Source organism: Pongo pygmaeus, chromosome 21, assembly GCF_028885625.2.
Source record: "Pongo pygmaeus isolate AG05252 chromosome 21, NHGRI_mPonPyg2-v2.0_pri, whole genome shotgun sequence".
NCBI classification, from domain to species: Eukaryota; Metazoa; Chordata; class Mammalia; order Primates; family Hominidae; genus Pongo; species Pongo pygmaeus.
In genome coordinates, this window is record NC_072394.2 from 38738048 (window position 1) to 38753210 (window position 15163).

Here is a 15163-nt window from a genome sequence, read left to right on the forward strand (position 1 = left end):
GGGGCGTGGGTGGGGGTGGGGCGCCAGGAACTGCGCGGGCCCCCCCAAGGCCCCCCCAGCCCCGCGCCCGCGGCCCGATCCGCGCCTGGTTTTGGGCGCAGCCGCACGGCCCCCTCCCCCGCGCTCCTCTCCCCGCTCCCCGCCCCCTCCCCGCCGCTCTCGGGGAGCCGGGGCCGCACGGCTCCTCCTCCCGCAGCCGCATCTGGGGCGCCGCGCTGGCCGGAGGAGAGGCATGGGGCGCCCGCGGGCCGGTGCCGGGGCGGGGGCCGGGGCCTAGGCGCACGGACCTGCGAGCGGACACGAGAGGCGGCGGCGGCGCAGCGGAACGGCCGAGCGGGCCGGAGGCGGCCGAGGCGCCCGGCGCAGGTGAGGGCGCGGGGGTGGCGCGCGGCGGCTCCTACCCCCTTCCCGGGCCGGCGCGCTCCGTCCCTCGGCTAGACCCCCCGATCTGGTCTCCTCCCCGACAGACCTCCCTGAACCGGGGGACGGCGCTGGCGCAGAAAAGCCCCCTCCCCTGCCAGTTCTGTCTTCCGAGCCCGGGTCCGAGGGGCCGGCTGTGCGGCTGGGAAGCGCCTTCTCCGGTTGGGATCGCCCCATCCACGTCTCCCCGGACCCTCAAATCGGGGGCGGCGTTACCGGGGCCCGGAACCCCTGTCTGGGACCGGATCCCCATTCCGGCTCTTTTTCCCGCGGACTCCCCGGTACCCCATCTCAAGCGGCTGCCAAAGCCTGGGAGCCCCCTCCTCAGGCCCGCCCCCTAATCCGCAGGGCGGCCTGGGGGTCAGGCGGACCCCTCCCGTGCCCGGCCAACCTTGGCGCTTGGGAGAGCAGGGCTATGCCGGCCGGGGCATTCCTCCATTCAACCCAGCTGCCTCGGATCCAGCCTCGGTAGCCCCGGGAGCCGCCGGCTCCCCGCTTCCCGTGCTCTTTCCCGTACCTGGCATCTGGGGAGGGGGCGGGGGCAGCACCCCCCTCCCGCGCTGCATAGCGCCCCCTTCCTGTTTGCGTCCCTGGGAGGGGCTGGGCCGACCCGGGCACCTGGGCTGGGGGGGCACTCACATGGCTACCGGAGGCCCCCACGTGCGGCGCCCCGTGGAGACAGGGGTTCGCGTTCAGAGCCGGTGGCGGATGGACCAGGTGGCCGCAGGGACCAGCTGGGTCCAGATGTGCTGGGCCTGCTGGGAGGGGACAGGTGCTACCTGGACGTGTGATGGCCCTTGGTCTCTTTTGGCCGAACCTGCCGCTCCGATCCCCCTCCATCCCTCCATCCCTCCGTCCCTCCATCCCTCCGTCCCTTTTCCCCTTCTTCCTCTGCTGCCTGTGTTGCAGAGAGGGGCTGTCAGAGACTGTTGATGTGGGAAAAAACGAAATGGGGGAGGGGTTGTGATTGGCAAAGGCCAGTTGTGCGGGGAGCAGTGGGTAGAGGAGGTGCCCTAAGAATGGGAAGCCCTAAGCGTGGAGGGCAGCGCTGATGGGGAGAGGGTTCCCGGCACCCCCACCTGCCTGGAAGTGGAAATGACATAGCGGGAGGGGGCTGCAGTTCCAGCCCCGGGGAGACTGGCCTGCCCTGCCTCTACCTCCATTGCACCTCCTCTCCAAGCCTAGTCCCCAGTAGGGAGGAGGGAGTCCTGGCTCTCTCTGCCTCTGAGCCCTACTTGTGGGAGGGGGCTGTTTTCTGCCAGCTGGAGGTGGTGGGAATCAGTTGTACAGGACCATCTCCGAGAACGCCTGTTGGAGGAGCCCTGTTTCTGTCCCTCCTTGGTGGCCACCTCTCTCTTGCCTTCTCTGCCAGAGGGCACTGGGCTGCCTGGTCCTAGGGTGGGGCTGCAGAGCTGGTGCCCTGGCCTGGCCGATGGGTGGCTGGAGTGTTGGAGCCACCACCAGGCCCCAGAGCCGGCTGTCGGGGCCAGTCAGCGGCAGACTCCGAGTGTGTTCCCGTGTTCCCGGCAGCTCTGGAAACGCTGGCTGTGCACGTGGGGCTGGCTAGAGTGCCTGTCTCCCGCTGTGGCAGGGGTAGGCCAGGGATCCTGTGTCCTCCAGGAGCTGGGACAGTGCAACTCAACTTCTGGGAGTGTGCCCGTGTGTGGTGTCCATGGCGACCCTATACTCACCTGCCAGAGGCCTGGTGAGGCCTGTGCTGGGCGCTGGGGAGTGCAACGGCTGACAGGGTCCCCACCTCCAGGAGCCTCTTTTTTGTTGGGGGAGGCAGCCTGTGTCAGGCATTGGAGACAGTGTCCATGCTGAAGAGAAACTGTGAGCTGGAGGAGACCTGATGGCTGGGTTATGTGGAACCCCGGGTGCCAGCCTTGATGGAGCCGCAGGTCTGAGGGCTGTGCCCCGGGTGTGAAGCTGCCTGGCAGCTGAGTTGGTGTTTTTGAAGGAAGGCTGTGCAGCACTTGGGAACTAGGAGAGAATGTGTGCTTTGGAGCTTTCGGGAGACGCTGAAGTATCGGATGTATCAGGGGCACCCACTGACATCTCATTAGGTTCTTGTGTGGTTTGTGAGCCACGGGCTTCGTAAATGCCAGCAGTTTCACATGATGGGGAGGCTCTGAGGAACCGTATCCTGGACACTGTATGTGACAGAAGCAGGTGGTACCCTCCTATACTTCCATGATGGGTATTCATTCATTCAGAAAAGCATTAGAAAATCGCATTCGCTGACATCAGTGCATTTGAACACTTTCATTTAAACATCCTGAAATGTGAATTAATAAAATCTTGAATGCAGGGTTTTTTTTTATAGAAAGCACACAGTAGGTACTCAATAAATGTCATGGCTCCCAGGATGAAACCCAACCTCCCCCTCCCCCAGCTAGCTACTTTCTAGCCACGTCTTGCTCCCCACCCCCTCCCTCTTTGGCTCGGGTCCCCCTGGCCTGCCTTCAGTTCCTGGAACAGGCCACGTTCCCTCCAGCTTCAGGGTCTTCACACATGCTGGCTCCTCTGCCTGAACATCTCCAGCCCGCTTCTCCCATGTGCCTGATTAACTACTGCTCATCACCCAAGCTTAAGCATCACTTCCAAAAGAAAGCCTTCCTCAATGCCCAGGCCAGGCTGTGTCACTGTCACCACCTGCCCAGCCCCGTGGGCCTCTGCTTCATTACCCCGTGCCCATCCTTCTTGGATGTCTCTGGGTGTGGCTGGTGTGGAGAAGGGCAGGGTCGCGCCTGTCTCTTCACGCCATTCCTCTGGTGCTGAGAAGACATCTTGGCATAATGTGTGCACTCGTCCATTTCTTTTGACTTTTGATGACCTGGTCCATTCTGAGTGGAGGGCTGGGCTCTGGGGAATGGGGGGAGACTTGGCCAGGCCGTTGCCAACATGACTGTCCATGTGTGCTCCCGGCCTCCAGCTGGGTCTGCATACCCAGAGGCATTTAGCCAGGATCTGTGGGAGTTACAGGCCTGTAGCCCCTAAAATCCCAGCAGGCGTGTGGGACCCCAAAGTCTTTACAAGAGGGAGAGGGGTCATGCTGGGGCAGACCTGGCATCTTTAGGGGTATGCCCCTGGCCAGGCATTTCCCCCTGTGGCCATTCATTTGCTCACATCATCACCTGTTTACCTGCTCAGCCCTTCCTTCACTCGCCAGGTCACTGGCCTGTTCACTCTTCCATTTCCTAGTCCTCTGTTCGTTCTTTGGGCTACTAGTGCTTCCTGAGGCCCACTCAGTGTCCAGCCCTGTGCCAGGCTTGGGGACACAGAGTCAAACCTGCGAGGACCCCACTCTGTAAACTGTAGCCATCCTGCCAGGTGCTTCCTAGTGATGGAGACTGGTGCTGTCCAAAGGCTGGAAGCGCTTCATAAAGGACGTGCGCTTGAGCTGGGTTTTGGAGGATTTGGGGATTTGGGTAGATGGAGAATAGTGGGGAAGGACACTGCTGGCTGCGAGAACTGCATGGACAAGGCACAGTGGCCCATGCTTGTAATGCCAGCACTTTGGGAGGCCAAGGTGGGAGGATTCCTTGAGCCCAGGAGTTTGAGACCAGTCTAGGCAACATAGTGAGACCCTGTCTCTACAAAAAAAAAAAAAAAAAAAGAATTGCATGGATAAAGGCAGGAAGGCAGCCATATGCTGGATGAGCTTCGGGATGCTGCGGGTTATGTGTCCTTCTAAGAGGAGGTGGCCACTCCTGAGTGGGCCACAGGGAGGCTGGTGGTGGAGGGAGTAGGGTGCAGTCATGGTCGGCATCCACTCTTCTAGGAGCCCTGTTGCGAATTTGCTGTGTTTCTTTGGATGAGGCGTGTCTCCTCTCTGGGCTCCCTTGATAAAGTGAAGACTTGGACCTGATGATCTCTGAGGGACCTTCTGCCTTCCACTGTCCGAAGTCTGTGATCCTGAGAGCCCTGCATCTTGGGGCATCTGGTGGGCTGTCCTCCCGTTTTCTGGACAAGGAAACTGAACATTAGTTTAGTTTATTAGTAAGGTCTCCAAGCCTGCACAGCTGGTGAGGTGGAGGTGCCAGGGTTTGGATCCAGAGCAAGCCACTGGGTTTGCTGTAGTGGCTTTGAAGGACAGCTTTTGTGTGTAAGCTCCCAGGGCTGGCATCAGCGTGGGGCTGGTGAGGCTTGGCAGTTTCTTCTAACAGATGACCCTGTTGGTTAAGGGAGTGAGGGGGCTGGAGAGCAAACTCACTGGGCATCTTTGAGAAAAGCTGTCACCGAGGAGTCCTGTGTGTTGCACCAAAGACAAGCCCACTTCCTACTTTATCAGAATATGGGGGGATGCTTTGTGACTCACATGACTAGATTTTCTTTTGTTGGGACCTATGGGGGAGAGGGTTGCCTGTTCTGTTCCTATATCCCCTCCACAGCATCTCCTGGCAACTCCTCCAGGCCAGGACTGAAGCCTTTAGGGGTGTGCAGCACGTGCAGTACTCTACAATTTGCAGAACCCATTTCATCCCCCCATCTTCTAGCCACAGCCAGGGTTAGGAGTGAAAAGGGATGTTGTCTGCATTTGACAGATGAGGAAACTGAGGCTCAGAGTGGTTGGGTGGCTGCCCAAAGTCACTCGGAAGGTCGGGGGTGGGTGGACCCTCAGCCGAGGCGCCCCTCTCACTGGGTCCTTGCAGGGAGGGCAGCATTTAGGGGCTTTTCACTTGCAGATCACACATTATTTCCTGAGCCGAGGAGAGCCCAGGATCCTTCTGTGCTGGGTTTCGCAACGCCGCCTCCTCCCCACCGAGCTGTCTGACGTGGCCTTTTCAAAAACCCAAAATGAATGGAAGCACATTTTGTTTGGAGAATTTTGCTACACCCCTCACCAGGGCTGGTTGCAAAACCAGGCTTGGGGATCCCTACTGATGTTGACGATGATAATAATAATAACTGTATCATTGGCTAGCATTTCTTTTCATTCATTCATTCTTTCAACAAAGCATTTTAGACCATCTCCCAGGCCATGTGCACTGCTCAGCCCTCTGTTAGTGAGCACCGATGCAGTACTTGATGTCCGGACTCTCTTTCAGCCTCCCTCACACCCTATTATGATTATCACCCCCATTTTATGGAAGAGGAAACTGGGGCACAGAGAGCCAAGGCTGCACAGCCAGTGAAGTGGAGGTGCCAGGGTTTGGACGAAAGGCTCCCTCCCCATGACAGAGGCTGGAAGACAGAGGCCAGGGTTTGGATGTAAGTCAGTTAGAGTTTAGAGGCTGGTCGCAGCCCCATGTTCTGGGGATTCTGAAGTTCCTGTTTGTTCCACAGCAAGCGTTGGGTGGGGAGGGAATCAAGTGGAACAGACCCAGTTCCTGGCTTTGGGGAACCTGAACAGATGCGCTGGGGGCGGAGCTGGGCCTGGTCTGGAGAGCAGCCTTGGGACCACCCTTGGACCCAGTGGCCACTCTGCTGTCAGCGGCCACACCTCCCCCAGCCCCGCCAGAGGCCCCATCTGAACTGTGAGGTTCACGGGTACCGAGGCATGGGCATCAGAGGAGAACTGTGGCCTCTCTCCCGGCTCCCCTGTGCTTCCCCGGCATGCAATTCTGGTTAAGCCAGCTCATCTCTCAGGCTTCTCATGGGGCATGGGGAGTGATATGGGTGATAAGGAGTGACCGTGACCGGCAGTCCATTGGTGAGGAAGAACAAGATATTTGGCTCCTGGGACCGTTCATGGAAAAGGTAGAGCCCTCAATGTGCACACGCACATGCACACACACACACGCACGCATGAACACACACACACACACACACACACACACAGTGCAGCCGCCCCCCAGCTGCAGTCACATTTGTGCTCCTCTTCTTAGGTGAGAGAAGGGCTGCGCAGGTCACCCACCTCTGGGAGTCTGCTTCAACAGTGGCTAATGGAACATTTGGTGCATGAGGGGGTCATCTTTAGAAAGCATAAGATGTGGGCAGGTTCTGTCTTTGATGATGTAGAAATGGGGCAGGCATCCTGGTGTTTAAATGGAGCAAAACTTATTGAGGCACTTATGGAGCGCCTGCTGTGTACCTAGCACTGCACTGGGACTCAAGATGGGGGATTAGAACAACGCCCTGAAGAGGTGTTGTGCTGGTGGGGGCAGTAGGACTCTGCACCCCAGGTGCTGGGCTAGGAGTGAGCACTCGGCCTTTGGGTTCAGGTGTTTTTCTTCCTGCAGTGACAGATAAGCCTGCGGGGGCGGACAGAGGTGGGTCCGGGAAGCTTTTTGTTGCAGCTGCCGGGACATGGGTGCTGGGTATTTGGGGGTTTGTAGTAAGAGGAACGAGCAGGTTTGCTGCTGCTGTGTGTCCCTAACTGATTGCCTGCACCTCTCTGGGCCTCCATCTACTTGGTGGGAGTAGAGGTGGGAGTTTGTGTTCTGAGTCTTTCCCGGCTTAGCCTTCTGTGACTTCAGGGATGAAATGAGCTGGGCTTCCCTCTGAGCGGTGTCAGGGAGTCCTCACTGCCCTCACCCCTGACCTGCCGCCTGGCTTCTCCACTGCCCTCTATCTTCCAGCTCCTGTCATGGGGAGGGAGCCTTTCCTTCCCCCACTGCGGGCTGACTGCGTGCAGTGACGCAGCACCCGAGGACTCTGGAGTGCAGCTTGGAAACAGGAATCTGGGTTTGCTAGAGACAGGGGGAAAGGTTCTTCCCACCACCCCCAGCTGCCTGCCTGCCTGTCTCCGTCCGTGGCTGCCACCAAGCCCTGGCACCTCCTCAGCTCTGCCAGATCCACTCAGGGAGTAGGAGGCTCAGGACTGGAGGCTCAGCTGAACAGGGCCCAAGTTGGAGTCTCAGCATGCCAAGGCCTTGCTGTGTGACCCTGGCATGCTTGCCTGCCTTTTCTGAACAGTGTGTACTATGAGGGCTGGGCTGTGAGATTCTGGGGCTGACCAGGCAGCTTTGCAGTGACAGTTCTGGGGGGGTCACTTGCAATTGGAGAGGAGCTCCTGGCTGGACTTGGCCTGTTGCTGGAGGGACAGGGCCGTGGTCCAGAGACTGCTGGGTTGGAGATAGAGTCAGGGCCCTCTGCCGCCTGTGTTTTCCATGGGCACACCCTGTAGCTGAGGGAGCAAGGTGCTGTGGTCATCCGTTTTACATCTGGGGAAACTGAGGCTGCACAGCTGGTGGGTAGTAGAGCTAGGATTTGAACCCAGGTGTGTGTGATTCATGCACCCAGGTGAGAAGGTAGACCCCAGGCAAGAGGCCAGCTGGGCAACTGTGCACCTCCCTGTGCCCTCTCTGGGTCTCAGTTTCCCCATCAGAGCAGCAAGAGTCAGGAGGTGATGCTGAGGTTGCCTTGCCCTTCTCTGAGCCCCACCTGGTACTGCTGGAATTTTCTGAGCCTCCCCACCTGACCTACAGCTCCTATCCTCAAAGTGAGTGTGGCGGCAGGTGAAGGGGTGTCGGCATCTGACACTTCCTCAGGGACTTGTCACCTCGGGGTGTGAGGGATTCCTGGAGGACTGGGAGTGCACAAGGCCTTCCAGGAACAGTGTGCTGGGAGCAGAAGCACGTGCAGAGGCGGGTGGCTCTGGGCGGCCTGGGGGTGTCGACTAGACCTGGGGCCAGGCCCATCTCTGCCCATCTATGCATCCAACCCTCATAGATCTGGTTCACAGGGGACTCTGGGAGAGTGCAGGCGGGGACAGGGAGGGAGGGCTGCCCTCAGGGTCCTTCCCACTCCCTGTGTGTGTGCATGGGGGGGGTATGTGTGTGTGGTATATGTGTGTGTGTGGTGTGGTGTGGTGTGGTGTGTGTGGGTGGAGGGAGTGTGAAGGGTGTGTGTGCATGCTGTTTGTGTATGTGTAGTGTGTGTGTGGTATGTGTATGTGTGTGTGGTATGTATGTGTGGTGTGTGTATGGTGCGTGGTGTGTATGGTGTGTGTGGTGTGTAGGATATGTGGTGTGTATGGTGTGTGGTATGTGTGATGTGTATGTGGTGTGTGTGAGGTATCTATTTGTGGTGTGTGTGTGGAGTATATGGTGTTTGTAGTGTGTGTGTGTCATGTATATGTGGTGTGTGTGTGCTGCATGGTGTGTGCTGTGTGTGTAGTGTGTATGTGGTGTGTAGGGGTGTATGGTATGTACATATGGTGTGTGTGTTTATGTGGCGTGTGTGTTGTGCATGATGTGTGTATGGTGTGTGTGTTTGTGTGGTGTGTGTGGTGTGCATGATGTATGTATGGTGTGTATGTGGTGTGTGTGATATGTGTGGGACTATGGTATATATGGTGTGTGTGTGTGGTGTGTGGTGTGTGTGTGAGGCATGTATGGTGTGTGTGTGTGTGGTGTGGGTGTGGATGTATGATATGTATGTATGGTGTGTGGTATATATGTTTGGTGTGTATGGTGTGTGGTGTGTGTGTGGTATGTATGTGTGGTGTCTGCGTGACATGTATGGTGTGTGTGGCATGTATATGTAGTGTGTGTGATGTGTGTGGTGTGTGTGTGGTATGTGGTATGTATGTAGGGTGTGTGATGTGTGTGTTGTGTTTGGTGTGTGTGTGCTGTGTGTGGTGTGTGTTTGGTATCTGTTGTGTGTGTGGTATGTGTAGTATGTATGCTGTGTGCGTGGTGTGTGTGTGGTATGAGTTTGGTATCTGTTGTGTGTGTGGTATGTATGCTGTTTGGTATGTGCATGTGGTGTGTATGGTGTGTGTGGTATCTGTATCTGTGTGGTGTGTATGTGATCCGTGTGGTGTATGTGGTGTGTGTGATGTGTGGTGTGTGTGGTATCTGTATGGTGTGTGTGGTATGCATGTGTGGTGTGTGTGGTGTGTATGGGGTGTGTGTGTGATGTGTGTGGTGTGTGTGAGGGGTATCTTTGTGACATCTGTGTTGTGTGTATGTGATCTGTGTGGTGTGTGTGGTGTGTGTGTGGTATCTGTATGGTGTGTGTGATATGCATGTGTGGTGTGTGTGGTGTGTGGTGTGTGTGGTATGTATGGTGTGTGTGGTGTGTGTGTGGTATCTGTGTGGCATGTGTGTGGTGTGTGTGGTACGTATTGTGTGTGGTGAGTATGGTGTGTGTGATGTGTATGTGTGTTTGGTGGTTCTGTGTGTGGCATGTATGTGGTATCTGTGTGGTGTGTGTGGTGTGTGTGTGGCATCTGTGTGGTTTGTGGTGTGTGTGTGGCATGTGTATGGTGCGTGTGTGGTGTGTGTATGTTGTGTGTTTGGTGGTTGTGTGTGGTGTGTGTGTGGTGTGTTTTTGTGTTATGATGTGTGTGAGGTATCTGTGTGGCATGTGTGTGGTGTGTGTGTGATATCAGTGTGGCATGTGTGGTGTGTGTGGCATCTGTGTGGTGTGTGGGGTATGTATGGTGTGTGTGTGGTGTGTGTGGTATTTGTGTGGCGTATGTGGCATGTGTGGCATATGTGTGGTGTGTGTGGTGTGTTATGTATAGTGTGTGTGGTGTGGGTATGTGGTGTGTGATGTGTGTGGTGTGTATGTGGTGTGTGTGTTTGGTGGTTGTGTTGTGTGCTGTGTGTTATGTGTGTGTTATGTATGGTGTGTGGTGTGTGTGCGCTATATGTGTGTGTTACGTATGGTGTGTGTGGTGTGTGTGCTTGTGTTATGTATGGTGTGGTGTGTGTGTGTGGTGTGTGTGTGTGATGTGTGGTGTAGGGGTGGGTGTGTGGTATGATGTGTATGGAGTGGGTATGTGGTGTGATGTGTGTGTGGGGTGGGTGTGTGGTGTGATGTGTGTGTGGTGTGGATGTGTAGTGTGTGGTGTATGTTATGTATGGTGTGTGGTGTGTGTGTGTGGTGTGTGTGCTATGATGTGTGTGATGTGGGTATGTGGTGTGTGATGTGTGGTATGTGATGTGTGGTGTGATGTGTATGTGGTGTGTGTGTGCTGTGTGTGATGTGTGTTTGTGGTGTGTTATGTATGGTGTGTGGTGTGTGTGTGGTGTGTGTGTTATGTATGGTGTGTGTGGTGTGTGTGTGGTGTGTGTGATGTGTGTGTGGTGTGATGTGTGTGTGGTGTGTGTGATGTGTGGTGTGTGGTGTGATGTGTGTGTGGTGTGTGTGTTATGTATGGTGTGTGTGATGTGTGGTGTGTGATGTGTGGTATGTGGTGTGGTGTATGTGATGTGTGGTGTGTGTGATGTGTGGTGTGTGTGCTGTGATGTGTGTGTGGTGTCTGTGATGTGGTGTGTGTGTGTGCTGTGTGTTTGTGTGTGTTGTGTTACATCACCTCCCAGATGAATGTAAACTCACATGAGTGACAGGCACTGCGACCCAGGAGAGCTAAGAGGAGACCGTAGCTGTCTTGGTGTCCAGGAGCTGAGACCTGAGAGTGAGGAGGGATGTGGTGGGGTGCGGGGGCAGCACGGAGAGCCATGGGTCACAAGCCTGGAGAGAGCGGCCAGGAGCTTGGGATGAGGAACAGTCAAGGCTGGCTGCGTGGGCTTCATGGACCACGTGGACTGGTGACAGGAGGAAACTGAGGCTTGGAGCCATGAAGCAGCCTGCCTAGGCAGGACTGGAAACTTGGTGGCCATGGTTGGGTCCCTGGGGTTGCTGGATGGTCTGCCCTGGCCGCAGCTAGCAAAGCCAGTGGCCATCACTGAGTCCAACTCATGACATTTGAGCAACATTCCTGAGGCCCTGCAGCAAGTAAGAGTGGGGCTGGGCCTCCCCTTCCCAGCCTCTCAGCCTCCTCTTGTGTGGGTGCATCCCACTGAAAGAAACTAGGCAGCCGCAGAAGGTTCCAGAGCAGGGCAGACCTACAATGCTCTCCTGGCCGACCACTCCCCAGGCCTTCCCGGCACTGGCATGGGGTGTTGGCTGCCTGCCCACTGCCGAGGCCAAGGCCAGAGCTGACTGACCTCTGCCGTCTCAGTCTGTGCCCTCACTCTGCTGACACTGGCCAGGCAGAGACAAAAGCAGTGGGCAGCCTGGGAGGGGGTGGTGTGGCCCACCAGCCCTGTGGCTTTCAAGAACCATTTGCAAGACTGGGTTTGATAATGACAAGGCTGGTCCTGGAGGCCAGCGGGAAGGCAGCCTCTCATCCTGAGCCCTTGAGATTCGTCTGGGGGATCAACCACAAAGCGGAAGTTGGGCTCCTTCCCCACTGACCTCCCCTTCTCAAGCATCTTTTGGCAACAGCCTTCATGGCCTCTGGCCAAGATGACCATCCCCGCCTCCTACCTGATTTCCTGCTGGTGCGTCCTCCACACAGGTTAAGTAACCACATCCAGCTGCTCATGGCCCAGAGCCCTGAGTGAGGCCATTGCTGCCCCTGTCACCTGCCTCTGTGCACCTCCGCAGCCCCCTCCTGCTGTGTCCCCATCACACCCCACCCACAGCTCACCTGAATGACTGGGCATGCCCAGAACCTTCCATGTCCTCTGGCTTTCCTGCCTTTGCGTTTACTGTTCCCTCTCCCTGGAAATCCTTCCCCACAGTCTTTGCTTGGTAACTCTGATTTGTTACTTATGGCTCAGCTCAGACATCCCCTTTCCAGGAACCCTGCCTTTCCCAGCCACATGAGTCAGCCTACCCCTGCAGCAGACTGGACTGTGAGGGTCTCCCACCGGGCAGAGGCTGGGGCCTGGCACACAGCAGGGGCACAGCTTGTGAGTGTTACCTGAGCATTGTTGAGCCTGGTAGTCCAGGGAGGGCCTGAGAACAGGTGGGGGTGGAAAGGCAGCCCAGCTCACCAGCCCATCCCCTTCAGCAGTGCTCCCAAGCTCCTCTTCACAGAGAAGCTGGGTCACCCCGGGATGCCTTGGACAGCAGCCCAGGCCAGCCCGTCCCATTGCAGCCCGTCACTCCTCTCCTCCCCAGCCTCTTCTCTGGGGGCCACATCCTCACCTGGATCTGGCACTGAGGGGGTAACTGAGGCTGGGCAAACAGGGAGCTGGTTGACTGGCTGCCTGTTTGGCTTGCACACCTACCAGAGCTGGCTTTTCAACCTGGGAGAACCTCCTATTTGAAAGTCTTTCTCCAGGATAGGAATAAATTTCTTGTTCTTTAAGCCTCTGAAATTTTAGAGTCTATTTATTACTGTAGCCTAGTCTACACTAATATGAATATCTGTTATGTGCCAGAGACTATTCTAGGCACTGGGGATAATAATGTTAACCTCCGAGGAGGCTACTATAAAATTTTTCTTACTTTCTCTCCTTCCTTCCTTTCTTTTCCTTCCTTCCTTCCTTCCTCTCTTTCTTTCTTTCTCTTTTCTTTCTCTTTCTTTCTTTCTTTCGTTCTTTCTTTCCTTCCTTCCTTCTCTCTTTCTTTCCTTCTCTCTCTCTTTCTTTCTTTTCTTTCTTTCTTTCATTCATTCTTTCTTTCTTTCCTCTCTGTCTCTTTCTTTCTCTCTCCTTCCTTCTTTCTTTTCTTTTCTTCTTTCTTTTCTCCTTTCTTTTCTTTTCTTTTCCTTCTCTTTCCTCTTTTTTTTTTTTTTTTTGACAGAGCTCTGTTGCCCAGGCCGGAGTACAGTGACATGATCATAGCTCACTGCAGCCTTGAACTCCTGGGATCAAACAATCTTCCTGCCTCAGCCTCTCAAGTAGCCAGGATTACAGTTGTACGTCACCATGCCCAGCTAATTAAAAAAAAAAAAAATTAGAGATGGGGTCTTGCTATGTTGCCCAGGCTAGTCTTGAACTCTTGGCCTCAAGCAATCCTTCTCTCCAGCCTCCCCAGTTGCTGGTATTGCGGGCATGAGCCACCGATCCCAGCACTGTTGTGAGAATTTTCTGAAAACTGAGAGGTGAGCACCTCTAGCTGGGTGCTGCACATAGCTGAGTCAGATCTGTTCTTGAGTCCAACACAGTCATAAAGAGCAGCCACACAGGGCTGGCTGAGGTTGGCAGGGATGGTCCTCTGGACAGATCAGGGCCACTAAAGGAAAGAGCCCTGGGCATGCCCAGCCTGGGAGCATGGCCCAGCACAGCCTCTGAAGCCAGCCCTGGTTCTCTCTAGCCTCTGTTCTACCCCGAATCAAGGCTCATCTTCTATACTCACTGCCTGTCACTGGAGCAAATTACCCCGACATTTAGCAGCGTAAAGCAGTACTAAATGTGTCCTGTCTCACACACACACACAGTCTACTCCAGGAGTGACTTTGAGGGCATCCAGTTTACCCTCATGATGATCAGGTTAGGCAGAGTGATAAGGGCTGTTTCTGCGTGGGTCCTGGGTCACAGCCTGACACCAGCTGTCTCTCCAACATGCCCTGGGGCTCTAAGCAGAAGGGGCCACTGTCCTCACAGGAGCGGAGGCAAGGCACAGAGAGGAAGAGTGACACTCCTGAGGTCACCCATCCGGCAGTTGGTGGACCCAGGATTGTCTCCCTGTCTCCCAGGCTGAAATGCAGTGGTGCAGTCATGGCTCACTGCAGCCTCCCACTCCTGGCACAAGCGATCCTCCCCACTCAGCCTCCTGAGTAGCTGGGACTACAGGGGTGCACCACTGGACCTGGCTAATCTTTTAAATTTTTTGTAAAGATGGGATCTCGCTTTGCTGCCCAGGCTGGTCTTGAACTCCTGGCTTCAAGTGATCCTCCCACCTCAACCTCTCAAAGTGCTGGGATTACAGGTGTGGACCACTGCACCCAGCCCTGGCCCAGGATCTTAACAACTGCACCCTCCTGCCTTGGGTGAGACGGACGAGGGCAGGTAGGCTCTGGCTGGGGGGGGTCTTCATGCCTGTCTGGAAATGAGGTATTCATAGCAGTGATTATTGATGACTAGCTGTTCTAATGAGCAGGTTTTTTTCTGATTTTGTTTTTCATTACAAGAGCAAAACTGAAGCTGGGCGCGGTGGCTCACGCCTGTAATCCTAGCACTTTAGGAGGCCGAGGGGGCCGGATCATGAGGTCAAGAGATGGAGACCATCCTGGCCAACGAGGTGAAACCCCATCTCTACTAAAAATACAAAAATTGCTGGCATGGTGTTGCACGCCTGTAGTCCTGGCTACTCAGGAGGCTGAGGCAGGAGAATCGCTTGAACCCGGGAGGTGGAGGTTGCAGCAAGTCGAGATTGCGCCACTGCACTCCAGCCTGGCAACAGAGCGAGACTCCATCTCAAAGAAAAAAAAAAAAAGAGCAAAACTGATTGGAAAGGTGGGCATCTGTCTCAGGCCTGGAGGGAAGGAGCTGCTGATTTTGAGGGGTGGCCCAAGTTTGAGTCCCCGCTCTGCTCACTGGCTATGTGATTTTGAGCAGGTCACAGAAACCTCTCTCAGCCTCAGTTTCCCCCTCTGTCCTCAGAGGGATAACAGTGTCATTGCCTGTCTCAGAGGCTTGGTTTGAGGGTGAATTGAGGTCCTGTGTGTTCAAGTACTGAGGACAGAGCCTGGCATACAGCAAATCCCCAAAATAAGGCAGCTGGTGTTACTGTGCTCTCTCCTGACACCCGCACACCCCCCGGAACCTTCTGGCACTCCCTCCCTAGCCTAGCCCAGGGCAGCTCACAGAAGGGCCAGCCTGGGAAAGTGGGCCAAGGGTGAGCACTATGGGCAGAGCCCTGCACAGAGGGCAGCGTGCTTGTCCCCATCTCACAGAGGGGGAATCCGGGGCCCACAGATGACTGGTCCAAAGGCCTCAGGGTTGGATCGGAGACTGGATCACAGCCTCGTAACTCGCAGTCCAGTGCCTTTCTTGCTGCCCAACTCCTTAGGGATTCTTGGGAGAACTTCAAGGAGCTAAAGAGAATTCTAGGGGCCCCAAGGGCTCCTAGGAGGCCTGGGAGGTAGGTGCTTGGGCCCTCCTCCCCT

At 55.8% G+C, this 15163-nt stretch overlaps 1 protein-coding gene across 3 annotated transcripts in view; it reads left to right on the top strand.

Annotated features, from left to right (window-relative positions):
* Positions 1-215: 215 nt before the first annotated feature.
* The window catches only part of DLGAP4 (DLG associated protein 4), a 223829-nt gene continuing 208881 nt past the window's right edge, over positions 216-15163 (top strand). For 2 of the 3 annotated variants that reach the window (XM_063659227.1, XM_063659228.1), the window contains exon 1: positions 238-366. The gene's annotated coding sequence lies outside the window, so the exon portion shown is untranslated. Of the gene's footprint in view, positions 367-15163 lie in introns of all 3 variants that reach the window. The other variant, XM_063659229.1, reaches the window with a different exon arrangement.